Genomic DNA, 13,835 nt, shown 5'->3' on the forward strand with positions numbered 1-13,835 from the left:
GGGACATGTCTTAAAGTGTCCCTCTTTATTAACTAAAAAAAAAAAAAATGGGAGGTATGAATTCACATGAAAAAGCTAACTGAATACGAGCCAAAGTGTCTTTCCAATGTCAAATGTTCAGGTTTTTTTTTTTTACTTCTGAAGAAAAAAAGTGATACATGGAAGTACACTCAGGCTGGGTGCATACTTGCTTGTCACGTGAAAGATCGCATTTTCTGTCGTGCATTTTTGCTTTTGTAGTGCGTTTGCATTGTTCTCGCATATGTGTTTTTCTACCATTTTCCGTGCGTTTCAACACTTTTGCGGTTCCCTGAACATTGACAAAACGTATTTGCGTTTTTCTATTGCTTTTTATGCAAATCACTAGAAAGACAACAGGAAGCGGAAATAAATCAGAAAACATAAAAAAAAAAAAAAAAAAAAAAAAAAAAAAACCATGGAAAACGCATTGCATTACCATTGACTTTCATTATATGGGTTTTTGAAAATCATGCAACAAATCCAGCATTTTTAAAGGGATACTGTAGGGGGGGGGGGGGGGGGTCGGGGGAAAATGAGTTGAACTTACCGGGGGCTTCTAATGGTCCCCCGCAGACATCCTGTGCCTGCGCAGCCACTCACCGATGCTCTGGCCCCGCCTCCAGTTCACTTCTGGAATTTCAGACTTTAAAGTCTGAAAACCACTGCGCCTGCGTTGCCGTGTCCTCAATCCCGCTGAGGTCACCAGGAGTGTACTCCGCAGGCACAGACCATACTGGACCTGCGCAGTACGCTCCTGGTGACATTAGCGGGATTGAGGACACAGCAACGCAGGCGCAGTCGTTTTCAGACTTTAAAGTCTAAAATTCCAGAAGTGAACTGGAGGCGGGGCTGGAGCATTAGTAAGTGGCTGCACAGGCACAGGATGGCTGCGGGGGACCATTAGAAGCCCCCGGTAAGTTCAACTCATTTTCCCCCGACCCCCCTACAGTATCCCTTTAAAAACGCATGTTAGAAAACGCATATAAAAAACACATATGCATTTTTTTTTATATGCTTTTTTTATTTTTATGCGGCCCATTGACTACCATTGCAGGCACAAACGCTGCATTTTTCGCAAGGCTAGCGTTTTCCACTAAGGGCCCATTCACACTAGAGCGTTTTGCCGGCGATTTCGGCAAAACACTCAAGCGCTGATGCTTTTTAAAGCACTAGTGCAATAATACCCTATGGGCCCGTTCTCACTTGGGCGATTTGCGTTAATCGCTGCCAAACGCAAACTTGTAGCCTGCACCATTTTCAGGCGATTTTCCGGCGCTTTCGTTTAGTGCTATATAAGCGCTGAAAGTAAAAAAAATAAATAAAAAATCGCCAAGTGTGAATGCCGATTTTTTCCTTCATGTTAAACGTCAACAATCGCCTGAGCAAAACGCTACCAAAAGCACTAGCGTTTTGCAAGTGTGAATGGGCCCCAAGTGTGTTCCCAGCCTCAGGGCAAGATTCAGGTCAGAAACCCACTAGGAGTGATTTTCTGAGTACTTTGCGATTTGAAAACTCTAATGTAATGCTATGGGTGTGATCCCACTAGAGCAGTGGTTCCCAACCTTTTATGAGGTATCGCCCCTTAGGGGAAGACGACTCACCCCTGTCGCCCCCCTCCTCTTAGTACGGTATACCCTTACGCCAGGTGGTGGTGCCAGTGGAGGGGGTAGCGCTGTGACCTTGCCAGCTAAAAATAGCCAGTGACTCAACTACTTTGCGCCAATTCCCTTACCGGTGTAATGTCAGCTATTGCAGCCCCGCACGTTGTGCAGCCCCGTATGCGCAGTAGAAGCCTGCGTCCCATTAAATTGTGCAGCCACATAAAACGTCCTAAATATCTCTGCTTCAGCAACACATACACTCTCGAAATTTTCAGGGGAGGGAGGGGACCCCCAGATCTAGCTCTGTGCCGAATTGCAGCCCCCGAGCCCCGCTGGTTCCCGAGACTGATTGCAGCAAATCTCAGGAACTAGCGGGGCTCGGGGGCTGCAATTCGACACAGAGCTAGATCTGGGGATCCCCTCCCTCCCCTGAAAATTTCGGGAGTGTACGTGGTGCGGAAGCGGAGATACTTCAGGTAAATAATATCTAACTTCCCACTGAGCATGCGCGATACTCAGTGAGGAAGGCTGCTTCCGGGCTGCAATATCTGACATTACACCGGCACGTGACCAACGAGCCCTGAGGAATTACGCAACTCTATCATGCACACTTGCATATTTTATACAGATCATATTTTTTGCCCATAATTTTCTTAAAAACGAGTGACACTGCGACAATTTATTTTTTCTGCCTTTTCATACTGATCGCCCCCCTGTCGCCCCCCACAAATTTACCGCCTCCCTTAGAACCCAAATCGCCCACCTGGGGGCGATCGCCCCCAGGTTGGGAACCACTGCACTAAAGCGATGTGATTTTATAAAAATTCCCCATAGCATTGCATTAGCAAGAGCTTTTTCACGTCATTAGCGCTTAGAAATCACTCCTAGCGGGTTTCTGGCCTCACAAAGCTTTTTCACCTGTTTTCACCTTTTCTATGTTACATTTTTAAGCTTCCAAACAGCAAAAATATAATTAAGGTAAGAAAAGTAATATTAAAATGAAGTTAAATCAGGAGCAACTTAATGTGAGTGATTATTTTGCTTGTAAATGTGCTGAAGGGTTATTTTTACCAATTAGGTGACAAATAAGACATTTCTGAGAAGTTTTGTGAATTATTCACAAACCTAAAATTACCACATTCGGTAATGCTGAAAACAGCTGATTTTACCCATCACCTTCCCACATTCCAATTCACTGAACCCATCACCGCACAGAAAACAAACATTACCAACTAGTGGAGGTAAATTACCTCAAGAAATGTCAAGAAACTGCAATTCACAAAGATTTCCGCATAAAGTTTTCCGGCCAAAAGTGTTTGGTAATTTTCTCCAGCTCACAGCAGCCGATAACTGGCTCTCCCCCTGCTGTCTCTGTGCGGTAGATTTGACAGACAGCCTTCGGGGAGAGCCAGGCAACAATAGGGAGAGCCACACAGCCCTGCTTCTCATACTGATTTGAAGCAAAGGGTAATCAGGTGCGACTTTCAGTGTAGCAAAGCAGAGGCCATTTTTTAAGGTCACATTCACAGTGGGACGTTATGGTTGCACGTTATAAAGTCTTATAATGCAGCTTACTGCACTGCAATGCTAATCCTATGGGCCGTTCACAGTGCGACGTTAAAGTCACGGTAAAAAATGTTGAGTTGTGGTAACTCGCTGCGTTGCCTCTTAACGTAGACACGTTGCGACTTTAACGTTGCATTAAACCCCAACGTTCCACTGTGTATACAGCCTAAAAGGCATCCCTGCATCCCTTTAGATGTGCTTATTTGTATTGTAGCATACAGAAGAGCTCCCCCTGGTGGCTGCAGCACATCTGGAGGGATAATAGGGTTGCACTGTAGGGAAAATTTGAGTCCTACACACAGCTCCCCTGCCTGCCTGCTGACCTGCTACATGCTGGTAAGACACACTTACCGAGCAGGGATTAGTAAATTGAGGCATGTTTATTCGGTTACCGAACTTCTGCCTAAGGAGAGAAAAACTTTTGTGAATTTGGGGAAAATAAAAAAAAAAAAAAAAAAAAAAAAAAAAGTGTAAAATATCGGATGAGGACAATTATTTTGCCGACCTGCCCTTTGTGAATAGAATTCACTGTAGGTTAAGAAGCCTCCTTTGCTGTTGCTGAAGCTCTGAACTGCAGCAATTTCCTTTTCCTGGTTTCTATATTTTTGATACAGTTTACGGTGGCAGTCAGGCCTGGAACTCACTAGCAGCGGTTTTCTAAGCGCTTGTGATTTGTAAAGCTCTTGCTAATGTAACGCTATGGGTCAGTGTTTCTCAAACCTGACTCCCCAGCAGTGCATGCTTTGCAGGCAACCTCACCTATGCATAGGCGGTGTAATTAGTGCCGCAGCAAGGTGGATTCCATGTAGCTGAGAAACTAAATTACTCTACCTGGGCATAGGTGAGCATGCCTGCAAAGCAAGCATTGCTGGGGAGTCATAAAAACACTGCTATGGATGACTGTAGGCCTCTTTCACACCAAGACGTTACGTTGTAGGGGACATTAAAGGGAACCTTAACTGAGAGTGATATGGATGATTCCTGTTAAACAATACCAGTTGCCTGGCAGTCCAGCTGATCTCTGTGGCTGCAATAGTGGCTGAATCACACCCTGAAACAAGCATGCAGCTAATCCAGTCTGACTTCAGTCAGAGCACTTGATCTGCATGCTTGTTCAGGGGCTGTGGCTAAAGTATTAGAGACACAGGATCAGCAGGCGATTCCGGCAACTGGTATTATTTTAAAAGGAAAAATTAATATCCTTCTCAGTTTAGGTTCCCTTTAAGGTCGCATAACGTGCCCCTAACGCAACGCATGGTGGTGTTGAAGTTGAACGTCAGATTGAGCTGCGTTATGCAGCTCTTGGTGCGCTGTTTTTGTTCTATCTATAGAACAGCCGCTCCAGGATAGTGATGGGAAGTCCGGATCTTTTCAAGGATTCGGATGATTTGAATCGGATTATTGAAAAGATCCGGATCTTTGAACTGAATCATTTGAATCATTTTACTAGGGAAGCAGACTGGGGGTGAAAAGATTAGCTGGAAATGACTAGCAGGACACGACTTTCCCTGCACTGTACATTCTGTATGTTCTTGTTTCTTCCAGACAGACATCCACTGTGAACCAAATCGTTCATTGTGATGATCCGGATGATTTGACTCACAAAAAAGATCCGGATGAAATGAACGATTCATTCATGATCCGGACAACACTATAAGTGCAGGTTATGTCACCACAGTGCAGTGAATATTAATTAGCCATGTGGCTAGTCACTGAGCATGTGCAAGCAGTCTAACGCAGCTAAAGCCCAGTAAAACGCACAGCATGCTGCACCTTCCCAGAACATGCAGAGTTACAATGTAACGCAACGTGGGCACTGTGAACAGCCCATTGATATTTCATTACAGTGAGTTGGGCTGCGTTACAGGCTGCTCTAACGTGCGCCTGTAACGTCCCACTGTGAAAGCAGCCATAAGGCCTCTTTTCCACGGACTGTTTCAAGGCAGTGAAATGCCTCTCAAACTCTCACAACTGCTCACTGCTGCCTGGCAACTGCTTGCTGAGCACACAGTTCAACAGTTCGTGGAAAAGAGGCCTTAAAATCGCTTCCCATAAGTGAGAACACAGCTTTTCAAATCATTCTCAGAAAAGCTCTGTGCTAGTGGGTTCTAGGCCTGAGGCCTGGAACCCACTAGAAAGCGCTATCGCAATCACTAGCAATTTGTGATAGCGTTTTGCAAGCAATTTTGGAAGTGATTTCTTTGGTTCTATACAATTCATTAGAATGGAAATGCTCCCAAAATGCTGCATCTTCTGTGATTGTGATTTGCTTAATTGCAATCCCTGTAGTGGAATCTGTCCCATCCATTTACATTGGCAGTGCGTTTTGGGAAATCGCTAGCAATTTAAAGAGACTCTGAAGCCTCCTTAAAATGTTTTTATCTTAAAAAGCTCTTAAAGGGAAGGTTCAGGGAGTGGGAAAAAAAATAAAATCCATATCCACTTACCTGGGGCTTCCTCCAGCCCGTGGCAGGCAGGAAGTGCCCTCGCCGCCACTCCGGAGGCTCCCGGTCGTCTCCGGTGGCCGACCCGGGCTCTTCTGCGCTCCAATCTGCGCCTCACGGGGGCGCGCTGACGTCATCGGACGTCCTCCGGGCTGTACTGCGCAGGCGCAGTAGTTCTGCGCCTGCGCAGTACAGCCCGGAGGACGTCCGATGACGTCAGCGCGCCCGTGTGGAACGCAGAAGACCCCGTCGGAGCGCAGAAGAGCCCGACCTGGCAGCCGGCCTGGCTGGGTCGGCCACCGGGAGCCTGTGGAGCGGTGGCGAGGGCACCTCCTGCCTGCCACGGGCTGGAGGAAGCCCCAGGTAAGTGGATATGGATTTTTATTTTTTTTCCCCACTCGCTGAACCTTCCCTTTAAGCATGTTTGCCCTAACTAAAACGCTGCATCCCTGCGGCTGAAATCTAACTAAAGCCCCCCAAACTCTCCAGGGCACACTGTGGGGAGCACTTCCTTGAGAGGCAGAGCTTTCAGCTGCAGCTCTGCCTCTCCACATGTCTATTAGCGCAGATTTCCGCCTCTGCCCGCCCCTCTCAGTCTTCCTTCACTGAGAGTGGCGAGGGAGAGGCGGAGACACGCGCTGATAGACATGTGGAGAGGCAGAGCTGCAACATGAAAGCTCTGCCTCTCACGGAAGCGAACAGGGCAGCAAAATTTACAACCAAGAAAGTCGTGGATTTTATGAGGGGAGTTTGGGGGGGGGGGGGGGATTTAGTTAGATATCAGCAGCAGGGATGCAGCGTTTTAGTTAGGGCAAACATGCTTAAAGGACTTACGAGGCGAACACACACAAAAAAAGTTAATCACCTCATGGCCATTGCAGCAGTGTTGCCAAAGGTCAGTAAATTTACTGACAGTCAGTAAAAAGTCAACAAATCTGGCCTGTCAGTAATGATCATGAAAAATCTCCCTATCAATTTGCGATTAAAAACGCTGCTTTAAAAATCCTGCGTCTGTGCAGGTTCTCTGTCCTGTCCCCAGCCCGTCCTCACTCCCTTCGCTCAGCTTTATGTCATGTGGGCGTGCCCACACGACCGCCCACATGACTGATTGAGGGACAAGTCACGTCTCCCCACGCTCAGCGCTGCTTGTCTCGGCTGAGCGTGGGGAGACGTGACTTGTCCCTCAGTCATGTGGGCGGTCGTGTGGACATGAGCTGAGTGAAGGGAGCGAGGACGGGCCGTAGACAGGACAGAGCACTAGCGGCTAAGAAGTGCGCAGACGTAGGATTCATAAAGCGGCGTTTTTAAATCGCAAATTGATAGGATGACCCTGGGCAGGGTCGGGGCCTGCACTACAGCTTGGATTATGCTAGCAGAGGGACAGACAGTGACAAGCCAGTCTGCTAGGAGCACTGCAATGGCCATGAGGTAATTAACTTTTTTTTGTGTGTTCGCCTCGTAAGCCCTGTAAGAGCTTTTTAAAATAAAAACATTATTTTAGGGAGGCTTCAGAGTCTCTTTAAAGCACTCCCTAAACGCTCAAAAAAACGATCTAGTGGGTTCCAAGCCTGAAGCATACTTTCATTACATGTCAATGCAACTTATTTGCCACTGTTGCATGGCGGTAAGAATGCAACCCAATCAACATAGTAAAATTAGATTGACTGCTTTAGTAACCACCTGCACCGTTAAGCCTCTTTCACATGGACAGTAAACACACCATTTTGCCACCCAATGCTTGGATTTATGCTTCATACACACTTGAGATAAAAGTCTTTGGAAAATGAAAGATCACAGACCAATTTTACTCCATTCCATGTAGTATGAGAGCCATACTCCACACAGTCTATTCTATGGAGCTGAACTCCCCATCAGATAAAATCTTTGCAGGATGCTGCACACACAGATGCCCGTACACATTCAAAAGATAATTATCTGCAAAAACAGACAATCATCTGCAGATCATCTGCAGATCAGATCCACCAGGATGCATTTTCAGATCTGCAGATGATTGCCAGATGTGCAGATGAAGTCTGTTAAACCAGGTGTGTATGATGATCTGCAGATCTCATAGACTATGAATGCATTTTGCAAGAATGGATCTTTTGCAGGAACAGATCTTTTGCAGATACTGATCTTTTGAATGTGTACGGGCATCTTTGTGTGCAGCATCTTGCAAAGATTTTATCTGATGGGGAGTCCAGCTCCATAGAATAGACTGTGTAGAGTATGGCTCTCATACTACATAGAAGGGGGTAAAATTGGCCTGTGATCTTGCATTTTCCAAAGACTTTTACCTCAAGTGTGTATGAAGCATAAGCCCCTTGCAGAATAATGCACTTGAATTGGGGTATTTGCAACAGGATTGTCAGTGCCTCCACCACCCCTACATAATACCTGACTGATGTACATATGAGTATGCCAGCAGCTGAGCTCTGACATGACAAGAAGTGGGTTTTTTTTTTTTGCTGCTGAAACACTGACACATGAGTCATTATAAACCCTGCCAGTAAGCTGCATTAAATTGGAGATGAAAGGCACTCAATGGCTGGCATACCGGTGGCTAAACTGTGTGCCAAGCATGCAGCTTAGCCAATCCCTATGAGAAGGAATTTGTGTTATGATAATAGTGTACTGTATAAGGCTTCTTTGCCTGGTGCATCCATGTCATCACATTTCCTGGATTAGCTCCGCCCCCAGGAAGTGTAACGACATGGAGTTGTACCAGGAGCAGGGCCTTTCCCAACTGTGGGTTTTCTGCTGTTTTTCCTTTAGGGTTGTTGCACACATAACATAACAGGCTGCGTTTTTGATGCATTTGCATTTTACCACACATACGTTTTGCATGCGATTAATGCGTTTGTGGTTCACATATGCGTTTTTCTTTTGCGTTTTATGCAAATCACTAGGAAGACAACAGGAAGCGGAAATACATCAGAAAACAATATATTTTTTTACCAAAAATGCATACCATTGTGTTTCCATTGACTTTCATTATGTGCCTTTTTGAAGATTACGCAACAAAACCAGCGTTTTTGAAAACGCATGTATCAAAAACTTATATGCGTTTTTTCCTGCGGCCCATAGACTTCCATTAGCGGTAAATTCCGCAACACTAGCTTTTCTGTGACCTACTGAAACCTGACAATTAATTAGCCAGCACCTGATAGGTTTACACAGCTGCTGGGTGATTGACTAGCAGCTCACAAGTCTGATTATCTCTGCACACTGTGTTCATTCAGTGTCCCTGAGCTCCAATGTGTGTCTGCAGTGCCACTTCTGGGCACAGACGAGGTAAGTAGGTACAGCCAGGCCTCATACCCTTCCATTATATCTGATATGGGGATAATATGTTCTGATATGTGAAACAGTGGCTTGTGCAGAGGTCTGTCACTGCTACCGCTACAATTATATTGAGCTCTTATTTACCATATTTCACGAGAAAACATTTTGTTGGCTGTTTTGTATTGAAGATTATCATTTGTTTAATTACATGTGCTTGTTGCATCCACTCTGATATCAAGTCCATTGATAAACATGGTCTGTCTTTGTTTTCTGCAATGTTTAAAAGCAAGGGTAACCATGTGTAGAGTGAATGGGCCTCACTACCCTTTCATACTACATGTATTTTACGTTTCTCATAAATGTGGACTGTGAGAAAATGCATACATGTGTCATTTTTCCAAGTAATCCGCCGCATCCCTGCCGCTAAACGAGGGCTGCAGAGCCCCCAAATCGCCCGGGGGGCAATCCGCCGGCATTTCCTGGAAGGGGCAGAGCCCCTTCAGCATCAGCTCTGCCCCTTCTGATGTCAATCGCCGCACGGATCGCCGCCTCTCCCCGCCCCTCTCTGTGAAGGAAGAGTGAGAGGGGCAGGCAGAGGCGGTGATGCGCCGCGATTGATGTCAGGAGGGGCAGAGCTGAAGCTGAAAGCTCTACCCCTTCCAGGAAATGCCGGTGGATTGCCCCCAGGGTGACTTAGGGGCTCTGCAGCCCTCGTTTTGCGGCGGGGACATGGCGGTTTACTTGTAATGGGAGCACTGAAGCGAACTATAAGGTAAAATAGGCAAAATAGTTCACATCAGTGTGAATTTGATTTTGAAATAAAAATCAATGCAGGGGGGGGGGGGGGGCGGTTTGGTTACCGGGAGCTGCTGATTGTGAAATCCCTTATGCGGCCCAGCCTCATCCTGACTTTGCCTCCTGCGGCCCCCAGGTAAATGGAGTTTGAGACCCCTGTCTTAAAGTGAATGCTGCTTGCGCTTTTTTTTTCTCAAATGTAGGCATTTTACTGGTAAACCCTGCAGGGGCTGCATTTAGCTGGTCCATTTTCAAGCTGCATATATTTGCATAATTCCATCAACTTAATTTGCATTTCACTGTAGCAAGTAGGGATAGGCAATGAATAGGCAAATAATGCCAAGTTGATGCAAAAGTAAGCAAATTCTTTGCATATATATGCAGTTTAAAAATGGGCTAATGGAATGAAGGTGAGATGCAGTTTGATTTATCTATTTTCATGCTGAAGAGACTTGCATAATTCTGTGTCAACTTGGAATTCATAGCATCTCATTGACCATTTGCATCAATGTGGGTGGGGAATGTCTTCATGAATCACTTTAAGGCAGGTTTCGCAATGGGATGTCAAAGTCCCGCGTTACAGCAGCCAGTAACACAGCCCTACTCACAGCACTGTAAAATCAATGTGCTGTTAGTGCCCACGTTGCGTTACATAGTAACGCAGCACGTTTAAACAAAGTGCTGCATGCTGTACGTTATACTGGGCTAAGCCACGTTAGACTGTTTGCACATGCTCAGTAATGTTGGATGAGGAGGTCTCCTCCGCGGCCAGCCACATGGCTAATTAATATTCACTGCACTGTGGTGATGGAACTGTAGTGTTGTCCGGATCATGAACGAATCGTTCATTTGATCCGGATCACCACAATGAAAGATTTGGTTCATGGTGGATGTCTGTCTGGAGGAAACAGGAACATACAGAATGTACAGTGCAGAGAAAGCCCTGTCCTGCTAGTCATTTCACCCAGTCTGCTTCCCTAGTAAAATGATTCAAATTATTTGGTTCAAAGAGCTGGATCTTTTCAAATGATCCAAATCCTTAAAAATATCCAGACTTCCTATCACTAACCTGGAGCGACTGCTTTGAGAGCTGCATAACGCAGCTCAATCTGACGTCCAACTTCAACACTACCATGCGTTACGTTAGGGGCACGTTATGTGACCATAACACCCCCTAAGATGCAACGTCTTGGTGGGAAAGTAGCCTAAAGGACAAATGTAGTGAGCTATATGGAGGCTGCCATATTTACCTTTTAAACAATACTGGTTTCCTGGCATTAGTGTCTGAAGCACACCTGAAACAAGCATGCAGCTAATCTTGTGAGATCTGTCAAACACCCGATCTGCTGCATGCTTGTTCAGGGGCTATGGCTAAAAATATTAGAGACAGATGATCAGCAGGATATCCAGGAAACTGGTATGGTTTAAAGCAGCCTTTCTCAACCTTTTTACCCTGGAGGAACCCTGCTAATAACTTTTGGATCTTGAGGAACCCCTGCAAGCAATTTTTTTAATCGAGGAACCCCTGCATTTATTTTTCTGGAGGCATGGTCTTTAAAAGTAGGGGAGGCTATTAATTTCCCTTACTCCTATTAAACTGCCACTCATTATACTGTGCTCATTATTATGCTGACCCCCAATTTGGTGCTTCTTTTTACCGTACCTCCTATTATAATGTGCTCTATTATACTTCCTCCACGATGGGGGAAAATGCCAAGGAACCCCTGCAGGGTCTTCAAGGAACCCTGGTTGAGAAAGCCTGGTTTAAAGGGACACTTAAGTCAAACAAAAAAAATGAGTTTTACTCACCTGGGGCTTTCAATAGCCCGCTGCAGCTGTCCGGTGCCCTCGCCATCTCCCTCCGATCCTCTTGGCCCCGCCGGCAGCCACTTCCTGTTTCGGTGACAGGAGCTGACAGGCTGGGGACGCGAGTGATTCTTCGTGTTCCTGGCCACAATAGCGCCATCTATGCTGCTATAGCATATCATATACCATATAGCAGCATAGAGGGTGCTAATGTGTCTGGGAATGCGAAGAATCACTTGCGTCCCCAGCCTGTCAGCTCCTGTCACTGAAACAGGAAGTGGCTGCTGGCGGGGCCAAGAGGATCGGAGGGAGACAGCGAGGGCACCAGACAGCTGCAGGGGGCTATTGGAAGCCCTAGGTGAGTAAAACTAATTTTTTTTGTTTGACTTAAGTGTCCCTTTAAAAGGAAATAAATATGGCAGCCTCCATATACCTCTCACTTCAGTTGTCTTTTAAAGCCTGGTACACACTTTCAATTATGAATAGCCAATCTCTGACCAATTTTACCACATTCATGTAGTATGAGAGCTTACCTACACCATCTGCATGTAGTATTCAATATATTGACCCTCCTACTATATGCAGGTGGTGAAATTGGTCAGCGATGGGCCAATTATTATTAAAAGTGTACCAGGGCTTTACTCTGAGTGCAAACTCTCCTCTCCTGCAAAATGTTGCATTGGAATGGCAAGCTTAATTATAAATATCTGCCAGTTGTCAGGTAATTATCAGCCTTTCAGGTTTGATTAGGCAATTTGGGCTCAGCTTCCTAATAAGACATTTTCTTTAGGGCTGGTTTCCACTAGGAGCCACGCCTATTTCCAATTCCTGTATGGAGTGGGCACCGCTACATCCCACCAAAATCCACGACAGTGCACGACCTGGTTAGCAAGTCCAAAAGTCACAAGAAGGAGAAATGGTCCGCACTTGTCAGTGAAGATTTCCTTTATTAATGGACATATCCAAGAACATCCAGGGCAAACATCACATAGCTGACATGTTTCGGACTAACCGTCCTTAATCATAGCTTATGATTAAGGACGGTTAGCTATGATTAAGGACGGTTAGTCCGAAACATGTCAGCTATGTGATGTTTGCCCTGGATGTTCTTGGATATGTCCATTAATAAAGGAAATCTTCACTGACAAGTGCGGACCATTTCTCCTTCTTATTTCCAATTCCGCCGCTGCTCCTGTTCTACAGTGTAACCACAGCCAGAATTTCTGAGCCTTGCTATGCACCACTATAGGTATTTGGCTGCATGTTGCAAAAATCTGCAGCATTATTGCAAACAATTTGCCTTACACAATTACCACACTTGTGCGCAATGTGAAATTGCATGCAAGGATTCTCAGTAGGACATGCAAGTTTGTGCAAATCTTCATACGAGATTCCTACACCTTTTTTAATTTCACGTCCCTGTCCCGTAAAATCGTGTGTGTGATTCTGATAGACTGCCAGCAGTTTATGGTGGGAGGTGCATGCACCAAATTTACATAGGTCAGTTTGCGTACATTTAAAATAGCCACGTTCAAATTAGTCACAGAGCTCTGCTATAGCCATAATTCTGATTACAGCCCATGGCGGTGCCCAAACAATTACCGCAGCACTGCCCTGAAATTAGCTGATCCATGTCAGTTCTAATGCAAATATGAAATGCAGGAAAACCATTTTGAACCCTGTTTAGAAGTATTAAGGCAGGGCTTGCAGGATGGTAAACGCATGCGATTTTATACTACATTTTTCAGGCAGGGGTCACACTTGTCTTTCAGTTTCTACACTTTGCAGAAAACTGAAAGACAAGTGTGACCCCAGCCTTACAGCAGCTAATGTAATTTATAGAGAAAACTGACAAATTATGCAAGATGTCAGTTTTTTTTTTTTCTGCATGCGAAATCTGCATTAAAGTATGACCTTGCTTATTGATTAACATGAGTTCTCAGTTGAAGTTTTTCTGTGCAGAAAACGCGTACGAAAGCCGGTAAGTGTGACCCCTGCCTCAATTTGTCTGCAGTCCAAATGTGCATTTTGTTTTTATGCATCTTTTCCTAGTTTGAATGCATAATGTGCAAACAAAGGTGTGTCCCCCCCCCCCCCCCCCCCCCCCCACTGTGCAAAAACACACAAGATTTTCACAGGGGTGACCCCCTGCCTAACCTAACATGCTACCTCTAGTTCCATGTTACACCATAGGACAGTGTCTTTCAATTGCTACTCAGATAACTGCAACAACATCACATTCTGTCAAACATGTAAAGACGGAAAAGAACCCATATAAAATAAATAAGCATCACTGCTGATTTACAAATGCCACATC

At 45.4% G+C, this 13,835-nt stretch overlaps 1 protein-coding gene across 2 annotated transcripts in view; it reads right to left on the bottom strand.

Annotated features, from left to right (window-relative positions):
- Positions 1 to 13,835, bottom strand: part of GOSR2 (golgi SNAP receptor complex member 2) — a 41,421-nt gene that overhangs the window by 27,289 nt on the left and 297 nt on the right. The window lies entirely within an intron of this gene.

This window comes from Hyperolius riggenbachi, chromosome 12 (assembly GCF_040937935.1).
Source record: "Hyperolius riggenbachi isolate aHypRig1 chromosome 12, aHypRig1.pri, whole genome shotgun sequence".
Classification (NCBI taxonomy): domain Eukaryota; kingdom Metazoa; phylum Chordata; class Amphibia; order Anura; family Hyperoliidae; genus Hyperolius; species Hyperolius riggenbachi.